The following is a 20532-nucleotide window of genomic DNA, read 5'->3' as shown; positions in this document are numbered from 1 at the left end:
CTCTGCATCTCATTAGCGATAGTTGCCGGGTCGTCTTTGGCGATGTTTTTTGCGGCTGCTATCACCGGAAAACTGGTGATATGGGCTGTTTGCACCAACTTGTGAATGGGGTGGTAAGTTTATCGCAAATTTGGCTGTGTTAAGGTGCCGATAACTCTGCGATTGCTCCTTGAGCATATGGCCCTCGGTTTCAAGATTCATAACTTTCTCTCTATACCATATTTTACTGAATGGACTATGAGATTGGGTGTTCCCTCTCCCATGGGTAAAATCAAATGATCGGTGGGTTACAGTCCTGTCTTCGTATCACATACTTACCACCAGTGATTAGTTTAATTTAAGTTTTTCCTATCCTGTTTAAAAATAAGTCGCAGACAATTATATTCAGATGGTGACTATCCAAGAGCCTACAATTTGTCACAAGGGGAGGCCGAAATTAACAAAAACGGGGGTGTTAGTGGTATCATTTGTGAATTATGAGATGCAGGGACTACTCTCACAAAAGAAGTGATACTATACTGTAAACCTGCCCAGCCTTTAAATAAAGAATTCATAACCAGCATATGCTGGCAAAGTGTGTCAGCCAGGATTAAACGCCAAGTCTCATTGTGCCATAGCTAAAAGCCTTACGACAGTCCCATTTCTAGTGGGTTGGGGTGTGCGTGTGTCTGTCCATCTCAGTCTATTCCACACCTTGTTGTGGGGTCTTTGTCTAGTTGTTTTTATAACACTTGCTACTTTAACAGAGCCTGTTCCTAAGCATTCCTAATCCAATTATTTACAGACAAGAGACTAAAGAAATAAGACGATTATGAGGCCTAAGATTCTATTTTATGCCAATTCAATAATTATGTTACTTTCTTTGTAGTCGTGACTCATCAAAGGTAACCAGGGGGCATAGCGTCGTCAGTCAGATTCGGGGGGTGTGAATCTCAAATTTCCCAACTAGAAAAGCAGTGGACAGCAGGGTGGAGGGGTGAGATAACTAAAGATTGGGATGGATGTATCCACAACAGAGTCAGTACTTGTTTGATTTAGGTGGACCTCTGCCTAAAGTGGCACAGTGGGCGAAAAGTCTTTGCTTTTTCAAATTATTTTATCAAGGGACTGTTGCCCAATGTATTAAGCCAGAGTCGCAAGCAGAAGTGGTCACACAAGCAAATTAATAGGGTGAGGCCAGCCAGAGCCAAGCCATGGGTCTGGCTTGGCTATCAGAGTCTATTCACGAGCCGAGCCATGAAACCGTTTGGCATGAATATCGTGCAACAAACTTGTAAAAATATGATGCAATCTCTTCAAAATTAAAAAAAGTGCATTTCTTTAGCATGCAGTAGCACTTCACATTAGTACATCAGATTACATGTTATGTTATCGGATTTGTAAAGCGCATGGCTGCCCCAGCGACGGGGCGTCCCAGCGCTGGATCCGCAGAGGTAGAGACTGAAAGACAAGACAAGAGACAGGGAGAAATCAAGGGAAGAGCCAGGTCTTGAGTGCCTTCCTGAACATCCTATGGTCTTGTATGCTCCTGATGGGGCTCGGGGCAGCGTTCCAAAGAGATGCAGCCAGAACCCGAAAGCAGCGACCGCCTGCCCGGGCTCTTCTGACACGGGGTGCACATCAAAAGTTGGTGTGATGAGCGGAGAGCACGTTCAGGTAAATAGGACGTGAGAAGATTGGTTAGAATGGAAGGGGCCTGGCCATAAAAATTTCTGTGAACGATTCACAGAGATTTGAACTTAATTCTTTTTTCCACCAGGAGCCAGTGTAAATTATGTATGTATTTGGCCTAGGGTAGGCCCGCGGGCAAAGATGGAACGGGCAGCAGCATTTTGAACACTCTGTAGTCTAGTGATGCCTGTCTTATTGGCACCCAGATACAGAGAGTTGCAGTAATCTAGTCTGGACAGGATAGTGGACTGGATGATGAGTTGACGAGTATGGAGGTCAAAGAACGCGAGCAGCAGCCTCAGGCCGCGTAAGAGACCGAAACAGCTGCCCGCCACTAGTTTTGTCTGTGCCTGAAAGGTAGGTGTGCTATCCAGTCACACACCCAGATTTTGCACTGTATCCTTAGGAGCAAGAGGGATTCCCAAGGCCGTGGGCCACCATTGGTTGTTCCAGAGGTGAGTATCCCTGCCCACTAGGAGGATCTCCGATTTACTTGCGTCAAGCTGCAAACAATTGGTCGTCATCCATTCTCCGATGGCTACCATGTCATCACGGAACTTGGTGACATGTTGATCAGATGTGTTAGATATCGAGATGAAAAGCTGAGTGTCATCAGCGTAAGAGACCATAGAAAGGCCGCTGCTTATGGCCACTTCCACCAGGAGTTGGACATAGATATTGAATAATGTCGGATTCAGAGCTGAACCCTGGTGAACTCCATGGCGGACAGAGTGCTTCTGGGAGCCAAAGGGAGGAGAGATGACTTGAAAGGATCTGTCAGCTAAGAATGACGCGAACCAGTTGAGAACCAGACCTCCTAGGCAGATCTCTTGAAAGCGTTGCAGCAAAATTTTGTGCGATACCGTATCAAAAGCGGCACTGAGATCAAGAAGAATCAGAGCAGAGGTCAGGCCCTCATCCAAAGTACCCGGCAGTTGTTCAGTCATAGCCAATAAAGCTGATTCAGTGCTGTGGCCAGGCCTGAAATAAATCTGTGCTGGGTCTAAGATGTTGTTAGCCTCTATAAATTTAGTAAGGATGGAATTAATATAAGATTCTGTGATTTTTGCAGCAAAAGGAAGTAAAGGGATCGGGGGAAAGCTTTCGGGTTTAGAGGCATCTAATGTAGGCTTCTTTAACAAAGGGATGACCTTGGCGTGTTTCCATGAAGTGGGAACAATAGCGGAAGTGAGGGACAGATTTATTAATTCACAAAGCGTGGGTAGAAGTAAGGGTAGAAATTGTAAAAACTGATCAGGTTTAAAAGGGTCCGCTGGAGATCCAGATTCGATTTTATGGCACCAAGGGCCATATGTAGGTAAAACGTGTTTTGCGATTCTCTAATTGCAATTTTTAGGGAATCGCAATTAGAGAATTGCAAAACGGAATGTAGGTAGGATTAGCAAAATATTTTGCGATTCCCACCTATTCCTTATTTGCTAATCCCAAATTGAGATTCGCAAATAAGGAATACCTTGCCATTCATTCCTATGGGCTAGAAGGCCCATAGGAATGAATAGGAAGACATTCTCAATTTGCGATTCTCAATTAGAGAATCGCAAATTGAGAATGCAATTTCAAGGTTGCAAGGGTGTCAATAGGACACCCTTTTGCACCCCTGAAATAAACATGTGTGCACATATGGCGCACATACATGCGCTAAGGGCATATATGTGCGCCACATGGCACTTTGAAAAATGCAAAAAAGTGCATTTTTCAAGGAGATTGCAAATTACCACCAACCTGAGGTTGGTGGTAATATGCGATTCCTTAAGCCACAATTGCACAACTTGGCTGCTTCCTACATTGCATTTAAGGAATCGCAATTTGGGATTCCTGAAATGCATTAGCAAAATAAGGAATCGCAAATTTTGCGATTCCTTATTTTGCTTGTGGGTTTTTGTGTGCTACATAGCACACTGCCCAAATTGCGATCGCAAACGCCGAAATTCGGCGAATTTCAGCATTTGCGATCGCAATTTGGCTTCCTACATATGGCCCCAAGTCCCTAGTGTCTCGCAGGATAATGCTGGAAAGGTGTTCCGTACTCGGTTCAACACAAATGCGGCGTCCTGTGACTGGAAACTCTGTTTCACGCTTGTGATATCGGGACTTATTAGGATCCCTGGACATATAGGAATTGGTTTTTAAAGACGCTGCGTGATACTGAAACCCTTTGTGGGTTGGAATTATCACCACAAACTAAGTAGAGGTTTTGACAGAGAAGACATAGCCTTGAAAAAGTTGCTGGACAATTTCCACTGTAAGCGACAAAAAACGTGTCAACTGTCTGAAGATCGACACAATAAAAGGAAAAAGAAGAGAAAAGAACCTTAATTATTTTGTACAAATTGTGCTGAGACTGTGCCCTGTGTAATAATTATTATACATCATCGACGTGTGCTTGGGAGTGTCAGTGCATAATGCTGGAAAGGCAGACAAAGAGGTGCCAGGGCAGCTGATGGGATAAGGACGCTTTCTACTATTAATAATGGGCGGTAAGGATTTATAGATCGCCTCAACTTTATTAACAAAGAAAGTAGCTAGACCCTCGCATTGTGAGTTGGAGAGAGTGGTCGAGGCCCTGACTGAAGGTGGATTCTTTATGTCATTAAGCAAGGTGCAGATGCTATTGGCCGGGTTACTGCTACTCTTTATTGTTTCAGCAATATAATCAGCACATGATTTCGGGATCAATTTGTGATAGGTCTTGACAGCAGAACGATATTGAGTTTTTAGGGCAGGGTCGTATTTACATCTCCAGGCCCGTTCACGGACCTTGCAGTCTTTTTTCGTCTGGGACAGTCTCTTGTTAACCCAGGGATTGGTGTAGGTCCTGCGCTGTGATGTAAGTTTGGCAGGGATGTGTTTGTCAAGAGCCTGCAGGCGTCATTCTGGACACATCTATCAGCTGCCTCGACATCCTCAGGCAGTTGGGGCCTTTGGGAACTTAAAGGGTCCATGACCAAATTAGCGTTAAGCTTATGCCAAGGGCGTTTTAGCAGAGGCTCAGGGTAAGTAGGTAGTGGTTGGTTCTCGTAGGGAAGTACAAAGGAGATGAGAAAGTGATCAATCCAAGCCGTGGGAAGGGAGGATAGGACTCTGAGGGTAGGAATATTAGAAAATACTGGGTCAAGAAGATGACCTGCCAAATGAGTAGAGCCGGAGACCAACTGCAGTAGTTGGCAGGAAGCAAGATCTGCTAGTAAATCAGCAGTCTCGCCAGGGACATCTTAAGGATTTTAGGGGCCCTGGGCCAAACATATTTTGGGGCCCCTGTTCGGAACAGCTTTTAATTTATAATCCGATTTCTGCTCTTTCATGCCCTCTTTGGGCACATCACTGACAGTGCACCTGCACACTTGTCCAAATTATAAATGGGTCTACATCTAATACTGATAGTGACAATATTGTAACACATCAGCAGTTCACTAATATTACTGAAAATAAGCTCCCTGATACCCTCCCATTTCTCACATGAGAGGTCCTGCTTTGATCTAAAAGATTTTTTTATGGATGTTGCATGAAAAATAAACACAACATTTCTCTGCAAAATACCTGTAATAGGCTCTCACTTCACCCACATTAAAAATAAATTGAAGGAAACGGTATTTAAAACAATCTGTTTAAGAATGATCATAGGTCGTCAAGAAAAGATTCGGTAGAACTGGGTTGGCTCTATCAGGGGGCCCCCTGAAAGGCTTGGGCCCCGGGCCAGAGCCCACTTTGCCCATGCCTTAAAACGTCTCTGAGTCTCGCTGTTATGGTGGTCCTCAAGATGGAGATTGAGATCCCCAATGATATTAAAATTGGCGGATTTAGCGGCCAGGATAGAAATTACATTAGTAAGAGTCCCTAAACATTCTAGAAGGTCCAGGGGGCGATAGATAAGTAGTCCCGTCAAGGAAAGATATGATTTACAGACATTTTAAATAGACCACTTTCGCTGTCTGTAATTAACTCTTTTGTCAGACTGCAGATTTAGATGATTTTATAAATGACTGCTATCCCTCCTCCCCTGCCATCCTCCCTGTTCAGTGTTTTTATTAGATACCCCTGTGGAAGTGTCAACTGTGGTTCAGCCACACTGGTGGAGGTGAGCCAGGTCTCTGTGAGAAACAGAAGATCAGGTTCTTCTGCTTGGAGCAAGTCCAAAATGTCAGCGTAGTGTTTGACTGGAGAGCGGCAGTTAAGACTAAGGATTTTAAGAGTCTGAGAGGGGGTTTAGTGGCGTGGCCATCACCTCTGATAGTGTACCGGCAATGGTTACCGAGAGGGAGACAATCTACAGGGCCCGAGCTTGATTATTGCAAGGGTTCCAGGTAGTTCTAACTGCATAGACAGACATTTAAAAGGCCATTTATTAAAAGCAAAAACTTTTTAAGACACATTCCTAGCTCACTGACTTGTCTCATAGCTTACTACTGGTGTTCTGCCAGTAGTAAGCTAAGAGACAAGGCAGTAAATCCCAAACATAGCCTAGATTCTTACTGTGGATGGAGCAACATTTTAGTCTATTAAATCAAACATAAGAGGTGCTTGTACAATGCGAATCCTGAACTCATGTATTTAAAAGTGTGCTCATATGTGTTTATGTGAGAAAAATGGGGCTCTCTGGCATCAAATAGTGCCTTAGGATAACACAGACAAGCTGGGATGCCAGTATTCAGTCCAGGTTATCTGGTTTCACATTTTGAAATTCAGTCACCAGATGGGTATTTCTATCTCTCTCTACACAGAGATAGCAGACCCAACTCAGGGCTCCCACAGCCAAATAACAGGCCAAAAATGCATGTTTGGGGGGTGTCATACACCAAACACCCCCCCCCACCAAAGCTAAGTTCCTGAAGGTACTGATAGCAAGCAGAGATAGCTTACCCCAAGGTGCAGTAGAGGGATAGCGACTTAGATGCAGCATAACACAGTATTGTCAAATGTATGAGGGACTAGGGGTTTAATTTAGAGGGTGGTATGGAATGAAACTCTCAAAATAACTCCATGAATCACTGTCTACACCATGTACATGCTGCGTGTCCCCTATGGCCACCTTCAACAACCCCTCCTCACGAGCTCCCATCTTGCTGGCATCAGGGCGGACCTCAGTCGCACCACAGAGTATACACTCGGTTCCTGGGAAAATGTTTGCGAGTACCCATGTTCTAGACTAAACTTCCACCCATGTATAATCTTTATCAAGTTTATAATCAGTTGTGTCCCTTTTTACATTTTTTGATCTTTCTTTCACTAATCTCGTAAGTGCACTGTAGTAATTTCTTCAAGCGTCCTGTTCGATTCATTTGACATTTCAACCTTGATTTGTGCACTCTCTTCCTCTAAATTGTGATGGATCATCCTTCAACTATGAGAAGAATCAAATCAAATCAAGTAAACATCTGTTCAGTATAGAATAACTTCTTGAGCCAAATCAAGTGAACATCTGTTCAGTATAAAATACCTTTTTAAGCCAAAAACAAGTGAACATCTGTTCAGTATAGAATACCTTCTTGCTCCAAATCAAGTGAACATCTGTTCAGTATAGAATACCTTCTTGAGCCAAATCAAGTGAACATCTGTTCAGTATAGAATACTTTCTTGAGCCAAATCAAGTGAACATCTGTTCATTATAGAATACCTTCTTGAGCCAAAACAAGTGAACATCTGTTCAGTATAGAATACCTTCTGGAGCCAAATCAAGTGAACATCTGTTCAGTATAGAATACCTTCTTAAGACAAATCAAGTGAACATCTGTTCAGTAAGAATGCCCTCCTAAGACAAATCTTTTTAAGGCTACCCTTCAGCCTACAGTGATTCTTTTAGTTGTGTGGTACCGGACCATTATTCTAGCATGTAGTCTCTGCTTGATATCACGTCTCATTACATTTTCCAGTTGTCTCAAATGTTGTTGTATTGAAAAAGTCAGGCCTGTGTCTTGTTTTGTTTCTTCCATAAGTGCATAGATTTATTCTGCCTCTTCTAATGTAAATGGCAGTGTTGTAGCGACGGCGTTCAGTTAAATGAAAAATCTCGTCAAACATAATTTTCGTGATGGGTGCAAGAAACCTCTGGGCAGAAAAATTGCAGCGACGACTACATTTATGGATGGTTCTTGGTATGCATGGCCTGATTCTTTATGGGGCTCCTATTAATCACTTTTATCTACTCACAGCGTGCAGTCTGGGAGCGCTCTCTATTCCAGAGTGAAAAACGCGCATGAATATCCGTGCTATTTGTCATCAGACAAGTAGTTCCACAGACACACTGTTTTGGTTGTTAAAGTGATTGCTAAATCCTGCATCAAATCAAGCAATATTGTCCATAATTTTAGACACATCAATACCTCTTATTGCCTCCCCATTTTGTTGATTGCCACCACATGGTGCATGGTCCATTTACTGTTTAAAGCATTCATGTCCTACTTTCCTTTCACCATCAACGACCGCCATTTAAAAATGGCCGTGATTGTATACATTGTTTGATGACGTCCCCAGTGCATTTCGAACAGATGTCATTCGACAGGAGATTGTTAATCATCCGATTGAGTTCCAAAATACAATGTCATAACCTGAAAATCAGAGAGAATGAGTAATCAGAAAATGAATAAAAATCCATGTACTATAAAAAGCCTCACACTTCTAATAAATGCGTCACACAACTCATAATGATCAACAGGAAAGAGTGTGAATCAGATTAGATGTAAAAATCTAAATGACACTCGTTGAAACCAATTGCACATGTAATCGGTGTCAGAGTATGCAGTAATACAAAAATATGAAAAATAAAGATTACACCAGATATAACATAAAAACACAGTGAACCGTATTAGTTGAATGATACAAACACCATAAGCGTGTAAATCCGGTCCACAATGCTATACCAAGATAGAAAGTTTTAACGTCATTTAACACCACAAATGTGGAGAAAAATAACTCCTATTAAAGGTGAAACAAGTGTGGAATAGCACAGTTGTGTGAAACTCACCAGCATCTGAATTGTTAAAGTCAAACATTCTCCTGACATGGTGTAACACATTACAAATCTCATATGGTAATGCGCAATTAAAATGTTCACTCTTGAAGGGCTGGCCATTTGTAAAGCGTCAATACAGATCGATACATTCGTCACCTGTATGAAGGTGGTGAGTGCCTAGACTCCGCAACTGATTCCCAATATAAAACATGGCTCCTTGGCGTTCTCCTCTATAGCGTATGCATGCAGATCACATGATTCAGTCCAAAGTGGCAGCCATTTGTAATGAACCAATAGAATATTGGACCCTGTGAGGCTGGGCAATTGTAGAGCCTCAGTGCAATTACTTGAACACCTGTGTTGATGAGATTGATACCAAGACTCCACCAAAAGCTCAGTTGGGCACATGAAATAACTGCACCATCTTACCTGAGTATATCACATGTTTCTATTAGAGTTCACAGCAATCTACTGTGGGCGAGGTGTACCCTGACATTTTAGACACTCCAAAATGTTGCCTCAATTTCATGAGGCAATGTGTCCCCAAGTTAAGGCACCCACGAATATTTAAAAAACCAGACATCCAATCAAGTAAATGGGCCCACTCATTTACTGAGTTCCAGATCAAATAAAGTTAAAGGGTTTTACCACAACATTCAAAAGTAAGTGGTACAGAGTCTATGCCATGAAAACTCTCAATGAAAAGGGTAATACAGAGAAATGCAAAATCAAAAATTATTCTAAGTCTCCAGTGAGCAGCAAAATCAGGGAAGTAACGACTTCATCCCTAGCAGAACAGGAAAATCTTCTGGCTCACCCCCAAAATCGAGGGATTTTCATACATTATTTTCACATATGAAAATAAATGGACTGCAGAATCAATGTGCTATGAACACATGTATCATTTCTTCAGCAAATCAGAGCAAACAAAAAATAAACGTCATATTGCCCTGCTTCCAAAGCACTATCTCACTACATGAATAATTATTCAGCCCCCACTAATATTATCCAGAGATGTTGGAACCACGCTCACACCAACCACGGTGTAAATGTAATCTTACACTCAATGATGGTCTATCCTGCTATGTATATGCTGCAGTCATTTATGTGAAACGTGATAATTGTCAACTTTTAAAACTAAATGCCAATAAAAAGAATTTTCAAAAAAAAATCCAGAGATGTTGGTAAAAACTAGATACATGAACAAAAGAGTGCTATATGAATGAATAGAGCACAGTGAACCATGGAACTACCTCGAGGTTATAGTTGTAGTTTGTGACTGAGCCAGGGAAGTTCATTGAGACCAGTATAAACAATTAGAGTGGAAATAAACAAGTGTATTTTAGGGTGACTGTGTGCTGCAGAAATTGAAAGGAGAGACGTGGGTGGGCAGAAAGAGTTGAGTAACAATAAAGTCTTCCATCCTGGACTAGATGGCATTTTATATTTAAATTGAGGCCTAATTAACAAATACCACAAAATGAAATTTTATACAATTTACAGAATTTGTTTTAAAAGCACCAGCACTATGTTAGTGCATACATGTGTAATCGAGTGTGAAAATACATTCTGCATGATACACAAATATATAAACGCATACAAATGTTTAACACTGCTAAACTGTCGGCCATGTTATAGTAAATGACAGAGTGAAAAAAGGTGTATAGACTAGAATATTTGCCACATGGTAAATGTGATTAAAAATGCCAGAAGAACACCATATGTATTGAAGAAGTATTGTAGCGAATTCCTACATAGTGCTAAGGCAGGATATGTAGCTTAGTTTTGCAAAGACGAGACTCTATAGATATGAAGATCCTTTATTAGTCTTTATGAACTGCCCCTGGCTAACTGGTGATCCTATTACAACCGCTACAAGTCAAGCTTTTGCAAGTCCAACACCCGAGATTCTAGAAGTGCAGCCCGGTTGCTAAGATCCACATTAGCCTATTTATGTACATTGGAACACAACACATTCCTCTCCCTTAACTTTTACCACAACCAAAAGCACCTTTCATTACTGATAGCAATGCTCACTTTGAAGAAAATAGATAGTCCTTCATCCATTTGGGCTTATTACACACATGATTGCTCAGTTTCCTAGAATCCTGAAGCCTTTCACCCTTATCAGCACCATTATCACTCGCCATGGCCTCTGATCCCAGCCATCTTTGCAGCTCCAACGTACCATGCTCAGACATTCTCCTGACATTCCACCACTTGCCATCAGATAGTCGCACTGCATTTCCTTTCACCTCTGCCACCTTCCGGGGCTCAGAAAATTTGGAACTCCCTTTTTGTAACCTTGTCATTGAATCTTCCACTATAATTTGCCTGATTCTCCTCCACCTTTTTCCTAATCTTAGCATGGTCCACCTTCTGCTTCCTTGATCTTGACATCCATGCCGGTGTGACTACCGTACCAGCCACTCTCCCTCTCATCAGTTTAAACAATGACACCCCAGTGACAGTATGGAAAGTGGTACGATAGCTCCACAACTTTTAACTTGTGTTCTCCAACACAAACTACTGGAAAAAGCCAACTGAACAAAATCACCCAACACACAGTTGAAGCACTCCACCAAACCATTGCCCCTTAATGATACAATGGCGTCCTACAATGTTTAATTCTCCATCTTCTCAGAAATTCAGTAAATGTATCAGCTACAAACTGTGGACCATTGTCGCTCACCATTTCTGCTGGACAACCTTCCCTCCGAAATATATACTCACAAAAAGAAATCAAACTACTTATCTTCACTTCCCACATGAATGCCACTTCAGGCCATTTTGAAAAATAGTCCACCATCACCACTGCAAATCTTTTGTTTGGCCCCAAACACACAAATGGACCACAAACATCAATAGCAACCTTCGTCCATGCACAATCAGGCAACAGCACAGGATCAATGGGCGATTCCTGCGCACAATGAGATTTATCACTGCATGTGCAAGGGATACACTCTCTCACATACCCTTCAACCTGCCTGTCCATGCCAGGCCACCAATAGTCAGTATGTGCCCTTCTCTTCATAGTGGACATGCCACCATGCCCCTTGTGCAGCAACGCCAACAACTTCATCTTCAAACCTTCCGGCACCACCAGTCTGTCTCCCCTTCTCACAACTCCCTCAACCACCGACATCTCCCACCATATATTCTTGAACACGCCAAGTTCTTCCACCATAATATTTCGCTGAGTGCAGTGTAATACATTCATCAGCTTGACTAACAAGGCATCCTGCAATACCGCATTCCCCCACTCAGACTGTCCTATGGCCTTACATACTTACAAACTTTCTGCCACTACCTAATCATCCTCAACTTCTGTCTCCACATTAGGCAGTGGCAATTGGGATATGCTGTCTGCATACACATTCTTTACTCCTTGAACATATTTAAAAGAAAATTGAAACTCTTGAAGATGATATAGCCATTTGCAATTCGAGGCATGGCCTTGCTAGTGCCCACAGTGAAGAACAGTTCTTACAAAGGCCTATGATCAATACGAAGTTCAAAATTTCTTCCCCACATAAACGTCCTGAAATGCTGCACACCCCACCAACATGCTAGCGCATCCTTTTCCACCGTCGAATAAGTACCCTCTGCTCCTTTCAAAGTACGTGACCCAAAGAACAATTGTCTTGTCTTCAGAATCAAATGGTTTCAACGAAATTGCATTAGCAATCTCCTTCTTCAACATGACAAACACCCTTTGACACTCCTAAGTTCATATGAATTTCACACCCTTCTTTATTGACTCCTGCAACAAGTGGACCATATCCACAAAATGATCCACAAATTTGGCATAATTCTCTGCAAAACCCAGAAACAACCTCAATTGTTCTTTGTCTTTCGGAGGAGTCCTTTCTATAGCTTCCACCAAACTGAACTAAGGATTGATGCCTTCTTGGCACAACATGTGGCCAATATATTCCACCTCCCTCGTACCAAATTTGCATATCTCGAGACCAATGGTCAGTCCCACCTCCTGAATTCGCCTCAACACCTCCATCAACACTGCATTATGCATTTTCTGACTCTTCCCCATACCAACACATCATCCTAAAAGACTAAGGTATTCGCCACATCCTTCAATATACCTTGCATCAATCTCTATAAGATGGCCGAAGCCAAGCCAAAAGACATGCGAAGAAACTGAAATGCACCTTCAGGAGTAATGCACAAAGTTGTATGACGAGAATCCTCATGTAATGGTACTTGATACTAGGCATTTGACAAATCTAAAGTGGTAAAGTATTCACCTCCCTATACACTAGCAAGCATCTCACTGATGCGGGGTAACAGATGTCTGTCTACCCAAATGCTACTCTTCACATCTCTCAAGTCCTCAAACATCCAAATATTTCCTGTGGGTTTCCTTGCAATTACAATCAGACTTAACCATTAACCTCTGTAGGCTCAATTACACCTGCCTCATGCAGTCTTTGTAATTCTACCTTCAAAGGATCTCACAAAACCAACGGTACATTACGTACGTACTTTATGCACTCTAGTAGTCACACCATCTTTAACAATTATGCAGTGCGCAAAACCTTTCAAACAACGCAACTCCTTCCTGTATTAAGCCAGGGAACTTTGTAATCCACTCTTCTCCACCAGGCACCTCAGTCAACAGTACTTGTTCGGGATAATTGGGGTTAAGGATTATACCTAAAGCTTGTTGCTCCTTCCAGCCAAGCAAGGATTTAACTTTCTCCACTACATGTATTTTACCCTCAGTTCTTCTGCCCCGAAATTCCAGAGTAGCACAAAAATACCTCAACACGGGTATTTTTGCACCCACATAACCTTCCAGTTGTACCTCAGATGGTTTCAATCCACACTGGTTTAAATGTTCCTACACCACCTCGCTAATAAGGGTAAATGGAGAGTGAGAATCAGCCCATACTGGTACCTCTTTACCATCAATCCTAACCGTGCACCTAGGAAGAAGGTACTCAGATCCACTTAGTTGATTCAGAGACTGGTCCACCCCACAAACAACTATGACATCAATGGTATTCTCCTCACTGCTACTCGATTCAACTATATTTTCACCCTCAAGCAAATTCACAGATTTATTTCCTGTGACCCCACTTCCAGGAAGTTTGCATACCCTCGAAAAATGCTCCAACTTTTTGCACCTAAAACATCTGCTTTTGACAGCTGGACAGTTGCTTGCATCCACAGCTTCCACACCTGAAACAAGATTGTCTTTTCTCCGACCCAACAAACTTGGTTTTGACTTTAGCACCATCGCTGGTTTTGCTGGTTTTGCTTTCCCTGTTTTTTACCACATGTACCTGACTAGATTACTTCAACTCCTTAAATTTCTCGTTAGCCACACTCCCAATTCCTTACTCTATTGTGACATGTCTTCCATTTGTTTTGCCACTTCTATAGTTTTCTCCAAAGTAGGATCATTCACGCCTAGCAACTTCTCTTATACCTTGACATTCAAAACTCTGTTAATCATCTGGTCCCTGATAATCTCATCCCTGAGGGCTCCAAATGTACGCGTCACCGCCAATCTTCTTAAAGCAGTTACAAACTGATCCATGTTCTCACCAACTCGTTGAGCACGAGAAAAGAATTTGTCTTTTGATTACTATACTCCCCCCCTCCCGAAATTATCTTCTAATGCCTTTATGGCATTCCCATACACATCTTCTTCCTCATCATCTAATTCAACATCAACATTTCTATTTCCTACCTCAAGTACGGGAAGAGTTTTTAACACCTTCCTTCCTTCACTCCCCCAAAAATGTTTGAGAATCACCAATTTTCTTTTTGTCACATACACATGACCCCCAATTGCTTCAAGGTAGGTCTCAAAAGCATCTTTCCAATCTTCCCACACCATGCAAGGCTCGCCAGATACTTGCAGGAAGACTGGTGGGTGACATATTGATTGAGGCATAATCCAGAAGCTGTGCGCATCAGTTTTGATACACTTCCATGGAATTCTCGAAGACATAATCCTGCACAGGTTCCCCTTAAAACTGCCACTAAATGCTGTTACAATGCCCCAGAACTCAACCAATGCATCCAGCTAACTGCCGTATATATCCTGCTCCAGCACTTCTGAGCACCTAATATTGCGAAGAACTAATACACTGAATGTATGTTACCCAATAGAGTGCATTAATGTCCTGAAGACGCACAATCCTGAAGTTGTGCGCATCAGCGTTGATACACTTCCATGGAATTCATGAAGAACTCACAATCCAGAAGTTGTGCACATCAGCACTTCAATGCTCCAAATTATGCACAGGGCTAATACACTAATTGTCACTCAATACCATGCATTACCCCCAGGTCCCTCCGTCCTCGTCCCATTCCTAACAAGTGGAGATTACTAGAACAGGAGTATGCTGGGATACCTAACCCACTCCCTCCCGCTGGGAGTACATAAGCGGTACCAGCCCAGCATGCAGCCTGTTCTTTTTTTCTGTCTTCCGACAGAATGGGGCGTGTTGCTGACTTACCTGTGTGTTTCTTCAATGGATGTCTCGTAGGGCTGCTGGGCTGTCCTCGACGTCCTGTTCCGCGTCTCCTGGCCTGCCGGGCTTGCTGGGAGTCGCGTTGATTGGCGCCCGGCCCTTTGCAGCTGGGGCGCCGGATCTCCAGATTTCTTCCGGGTTACAGCGCGTGTCTTCCTACGGCTTGGCCTGGCTGGAAGACGCGCTGATGTGGCTGTTATGGGGGTCCAGGGGCTGCGCTGGGCGGTGCTCCTGGTCTCCCTGCCTGGCTTGTTGGTGTGCCGCTTTCCTCCCTGTTGTCCCTGCTGTTCCTGATGTTGGTGCAGGGGCGGACCTTGATGGGGGTCAGTGTCTGACCGGTTGCTGCAGCACTCTTCCTCGCCCAGCGCTGGTGTCTTGGAGGGCGCCTGGGCTGGATCTTGGGGGCAGGGCGCTTTTGGTGTGCTCTTCCTGCCCCTGTGGTGAGTACCGCATAGCGGTTCAGCTTTTCTTCGCTACATGTTCCTCTGGCTCTGAGGTCTGTGCTTTGCCTGCTGGGTCTGGCTGTGCGCGGTGGGCTGCTTCGGCGGTCTTGGCTGGGGGACCTGCTTGGCTGCTTCGGTGGTATTCTCGCCTTGCTTGCTGCTGGCGCTTTCTACTCTGGGACCTGGCATCCTCTGGTCTCTCCGTCTGCTGGGTGATTCCTGTTGGGGATTGTCCGTGCTGGCTTGTGGCGCTCCCTGTTCCTGCTTGCTGGGTTGGGGGCGTTGCGTGGCTTTCTGCGCTGTGTCTCTGCTTTGCTTCCCGGTGCTGCGGGGGTGGGGGGCTTCCTCCTCCGGTTGTGGGTTCCCTGTCCTCCTTGTTTTCCGCTTGCTCGGCGCTTGTTGCTGGATGGCGTCTGGGCGGGGTTTGGGGGACGGTCTCTGTTTGGTGGTGTTGGCCTGTCCCCCTGGTGGGTCCCGCATTTCTTTCTTCCCTGTGCTGCGCTCTTCTGCTGTGCTGGCCTGCGGCCTTGGCTCCCTGTTTTCCGCTGCTGGGGGTGTGCCGGGGCTGGCGGGTGCTGTGGCCGTCCGCCCGTTCCTCTGTGCACGCTTCTGCTCTCCTGGGCTTTTTCGTTTTTGGGTGGGGTTCGGCCTGGTTTGTTCCTCTGGCCTGTGGGCTTCCGGCCTTCCTGCCCTGCGTGCTTCTGTTCCCCCTGGTTGGTGCCTGGTTGGATGTCCGCCTTGGTTGCCTGTTGCCCGGCTTCTTCCGCCTACTGCCTGTCCGCCCTGTTGGTTCCTGTCTGTTCTTGTGGATTCGGGCCTGGTGCGTGCCTGTCTGGGTGCCTTCCTGCGGCTCCTGGTGCTGGGCGCTTCTTGCGTCCTTCCGGGGGTGTTGGTGTGGCCCGTGCTCGGGGTGCCTTGTTTCTTTCTGCCCCCTTGTGCCTGGCCGGTGCTCTGGGCTTCGCTGTGTGGGGTTTCCTGGCCTGTGGCCTTTCCTCCCTGCTGGCGCCTGGTCATGTCTTGGTGTTGCGGCTGGGCGCGCCGGTGCCCTTGCGTTCGCTCCTCTCCTGCCCTCCGGCGTGCCCTCATGCCTGGGTTGGTGGGCTCCTTCCCTGGCGGGTTCCCTGTGGGTGAGGTTCGTGCTGGTTGTGGGTCGGGGAGGTGGGCATGCGGCCCCCCGGTATTCCCCCGTCTGCAGCTCCTCTGCTCTTGCGCTTGGCCCCTGCTTGTGTTTGGCTGGGTTGCTTCTTGCGTCCTGCGTCGGGGTCATTGGTGCTTCCGGACTCCCTGTTTCTTGGGTTCCCGGGGGGGAGGGGGGCTGTTGTGCCCTCCCTCTGTCCCGGTAGGTCTTGGCCTTGGTTGGCTGTTGGCTCCGGGATTGTCCTGGTGGGGCCCCTGGTGGGATTTCTGGCTGGTGTTGCTGCTTGCCTCTTACCTCTTTCCTGGTGCTGTGTTGTGTTGCGCTGGGCTGACTGGTGGGGTTTGGTTTCCTGTTGTGGTTTCCTTTTCCCCTCGTGTCTCTTCTTTGTAGCTTGGGATCGTTTGCCTCTCGCTGCCGCTCCTTTTGCCTCCTGTGGTGGCTGGGTGTTGTGGGTCTTCCTTGGCTTCAGCCTGGGTGGATCCTTGGTTTCTTGGGTGCGCTGCTTCTGTGCCCCTCCCTGTTTGTGGGTTCGGGCTGCCCTGTGACCTTCTTTCCTGCTTGTGGGTGCCGCTCCCGGTGTCCTCCTCGCTGTGCCTTCTCTTGGGCTTGGTCGGTGGATTTGTTGGTGGGGCTGCCGGTTGTGGTCTGGTGTCGGCCTCCCCTGGTGTGTGGGCCGCGTTGCTGCGTCCCCGCTCCCCTTTTTTGTCCTTGTGCTGGTGGTTGGCTTTGCCTGGGCCCTGGGGCTGTGGTTTTCCCCTTGTGGGCCTGTCCTTGGGCTTGTGCGTTTCCCGCTCCCGTGCGGCCTGCTTTCTGCCTGTGGTGTCTCTAGCCGTTGCTCTTCCTGGCTCTGCGTGGTTTGTTCTTCCCTTTTGGGTATGTTCCCGTTCCCCCCGGGGGTTGTGCGCCTTTGGTTTCTCCGGGCTCCTCTCCTTTGGTTTGGGGGTGCCTGGGGTGTTCCGGGGTGCTGCTGGGGCCTCCGCTCTGCCTCTGTGGCGTTTGCTCCCTTACGGTCCTTGTTTTTGGCCTACCTTTGCGGGGTCCCTGCCTGGGTCCCTGCCTGGGTTCTTCCCTGGCCGCTCGTTCTCTGGTGCTTTTGGGCCTCTTTTTGGCCTCTTGCTGGCCGGTGGTTCTGGCCCTGTTGGTCTGGGTGCCAGGTTGGTCCTGTGTCCTTTCCTGTGCTGCTCCTTTGCGCCTGGCTGGTGTGCTGGGGCCTTTGTGTTGGTTGACGGTTGTGGCTTGCCGGTCTCCCTCTCTGTTCCCCGGCTGCTTCTCCTCTCTTGGTGGCTTGGCTTCCTTTGGTGCCGGTCCCTGGGCCCCTTCTTGGTTGGGGTTTTTGGGGTTGGGTCGGTTGGCCCTTTGCCTCTCCTTGCGGGTTCTGATGCTCCGTATTGGGGTCCTCCGGGCTGGCTGGCTTGTACGTTGTCCGGTTGGCTTCTTGGGTCTTCTGGGCTGCCTGCGTTGTTGGGCTGTTGGCCTCCTTGTTAGTACTTCCTGTTTTGCCCTTCTTGGGGTTCACCTTGGGTGGTTCCTTGGTGTCCTCCTGCCCTGTGGGTCGGCTCTTGGTTGGTGGGGGTTCCTCCTTCCCGGTTCTGGGGTTTGTTTCCCCGGTTCTGTGTTCGGCCCTTGGTTGTTCTCTCTTGGCTGTCCGCTGGCCGTGTATGGTGTCTGCTTTGGGTGGCGCTTGTTGCTCTCCCTGGCCTTGCTTGGGTGGGTTCCTGGGTTCGTGTCCCTGTGTCTCCTGCTTTTGGTTGCCTCGGTCCTGGCCTCTGGCTGGTTCCTGTGCCTGGGTTTTTTTCTCCCGGTGTGGCGGCCTTGGCTGCGGCCATCCGGTGTCTCTGCTGGGGTTGGTGGCTTGTCTTTCCTGCCTTTTGGCCTGGGCCTTCTGTGAGTTTTCTGTGCCTCCGGTTCCTTTTTGCCGTGGTTGTCGGCTGTTGGTCGGTTGGAGGGGGCCTTGTCTCGATTCCTTGTCCCCTTTCTTATTAGGCCCGTATTGGATGTTCTATTTTCTGTGGTTTATTTTTGCAATTATTGGGTTCTTTATTTGGGACATTTAGAAAGCATTACTAAGAGCCTTATTACGAGTTTGGCGGTCTGACCGCCCAAAGACCATGGCTGCTGCCGCCAAAAGACCGCTGCATTACGAGTTTACTGCAGTGGCCACAGTGTGGCTGCGGAGATTTTGCAGTGGTGGGGATCATTTTTCCATATGTATCGATGCCTGGGTGTACATTTCGACTACATATGTGTCAAATGCATGTATATGCATGATACATGTGGAAAAATACCACCTACTCATTGCTGGGGTCAGGCCCATATGTGGGCAGTCCTAGGAATGGGTATATGGTACAAAAAGGACACACCTGTAGATCGCTGCAAACAGGGTCATAATCCTTGGGGTGAAGATGCTGCTGTGAAGGGGGGACCTGAAGAAAGGGATCCACATCAAACTCTGCCTGGAAGAATAAGAAAGGGATCCACATCAAACTCTGCCTGGAAGAATAAGAAAGGGATCCACATCAAACTCTGCCTGGAAGAATAAGAAAGGGGTGAGTATGCACACCAAATCCTTTGTGGCAAAGCCAACTCATATTACGGATGGTGGTGCAACTCCTCTGTACTGCCCAATGGCCGCTGCCTTTCCCTGACCGCGAACCCGGCAGTCAGTGGTCTGATGGTGGGTTTGATGGTTCAGCCGCGGTCTTCACAAAGCCAATTACACAACAACTTGTAATAGGGCAGCCGGGCTGCCGAGTTCGCAACAGTTGGATCGGGGGTACCGTGGTCCACAGACAGCCAAACTTGTAATAAGGCCCTAAATGCTTAGTGACTTCTGTTTCAGGGGCGTATGCTAAAGCTATTTGTTTTTTTATTCCGTGCTCAAATTCTAGGCTAGTTGCATAGTCTATGCATAGACTATGCTCTGGTTGTTGCTCTGGGTCGGTGCCTGTTTTCTTGTCTGGTTTCTTCCTCTTCGGTCTTTGCGGCTCTGCGGGTGGCTTCCCCTGGTGTGTTGGGGTTGGTCCTGTGGTTGGTCGCGTTCGGTGTTTCTCTGCGTTTGGCGTGCCTCTTCGTTCTCCTCTTCCTTCCCCTCGCCTCTTGGTGTGGTGTTTTGTGGGTTGGTCCGGCTGTGGGTCGCCTTCTTCCCTGCTCTGGGGGGTTCGCTCTCTGTCTTGCCCTGCTGTGTTCCTTCCTGGGCCTTTGGCCTGTCTCCCTGTGCAGCCTGCTCTCGTGCGCTCTTGAGCGTTGGGCCGGGATGTGCTGTTTTGTCCCTGTTGTGGCGGCTGCTTGGTGGTGCCTGGGGCTGTGAGCTTCTCCCTTGGTGGTTTTTCTCCCGGGTTGTTTGCCCTTCCTGGCTGGGTGTCTCCATTGGGGCGCTTCAGCTTCTCCGGGGCTCCCTTTCCCTGGTGGTTCGGGGGGGGTGGTTTCTCTTTCTGCCCCTCTGGGGGTTCCCTTGGGACTTGCTTCTGGGTGCGGGCCCTCCTTCGGGCTTGCCTGGGGGGTCTTGTGTTCGTTTGCGGTCCTTTCTTGATCGTACCCTGCTTGTTTTGGGGTCTTGGCTCTGTCGGCTTGGTTGGGGGCGTGGCTGGTTGTGTGCTCCTGCCTGCGTTTTCTTATGGGCTCCCTTCTGCTTCTGTTGGGTGCCGTTTTTTTCGGTCTGGTGCCCCTGGCTTTGGTGGGGTTCCGGAAGGCCGGGTTCTCTGCTTTGGTATTCTCCACTTGTTAGGAATGGGACGAGGACGGAGGGACCTGGGGGTAATGTCCTATTACTTACCGGTAATCTTCATTACTCCTGGTCCCGTAGTCCTC

Source organism: Triturus cristatus, chromosome 3_2 (genome assembly GCF_964204655.1).
Source record: "Triturus cristatus chromosome 3_2, aTriCri1.1, whole genome shotgun sequence".
Lineage (NCBI taxonomy): Eukaryota > Metazoa > Chordata > Amphibia > Caudata > Salamandridae > Triturus > Triturus cristatus.
Note: the sequence above shows the minus strand (reverse complement) of the source record.